Genomic DNA, 792 nt, shown 5'->3' on the forward strand with positions numbered 1-792 from the left:
CGCACGGCACTGAGGCGGCCAATGAAATGTTTACAACCAAGCGGCGCCTGTACGACGCGGCTGACCTGCTGCACAACCTGCACAGTCCGCACAGACTGCACAGTCTGCACAGCCAACACAGCCTGGAGGATATGCAGTTAGCTATAAGTAGGGTCGAAAAGGAGGGTCGCGCCGAGGAGGGTCGCGCCGAGGAGGGTCGCCGAGGAGGGTCGGCGAAAAGGAGGGTCGGCGCAAACCGCCGCGTACGCTTGTTTGAGCTCACTCCAGTCCACATTTCAGGTATTCATAGTTCATAGCGAACGTGAACGGATTTCCAAAAATCGGACAGGAGCGACATTTTCGGCGACCCTTATCGGCGACCCTCCTTCCGACCCTCCTTTTCGATTTTCGACCCTACTTATGGCTAACTACATATCCTCCAGCACAGCACGGTCCGCACAGCCTGCACAGCCTGCACAGCCTGCACAGCCTGCACGCACAGTCTGCGCAACCTGCACAGCCTGCACAGCCTGCACAGCCCGCCGGAGCCGCCGCGGCGGCCTCACAGGCTGCATCAGGCGGCGGCCTCGAGAGGGAACCGATCCCGATCACCCATAATAATGCTCGGGCCGCCAGCTCCTCGAATGTCATCCCCCGGCCGGCCGCCGCACCCGCCCAGACCCAGAGCAGCGCCATAATTAACAGGCGACGCAATCCAATCACTTTGTTTTAATTATCGGCGAGCGCGAGGCGGGGCCCGGGCTCCAGCCGGAGAGAGAGGGAGGAGAGGGAGGAGAGGGAGGAGAGGGAGGA

Source organism: Frankliniella occidentalis, unplaced genomic scaffold (genome assembly GCF_000697945.3).
Source record: "Frankliniella occidentalis isolate FOCC.00 unplaced genomic scaffold, Focc_3.1 Scaffold7, whole genome shotgun sequence".
NCBI classification, from domain to species: Eukaryota; Metazoa; Arthropoda; class Insecta; order Thysanoptera; family Thripidae; genus Frankliniella; species Frankliniella occidentalis.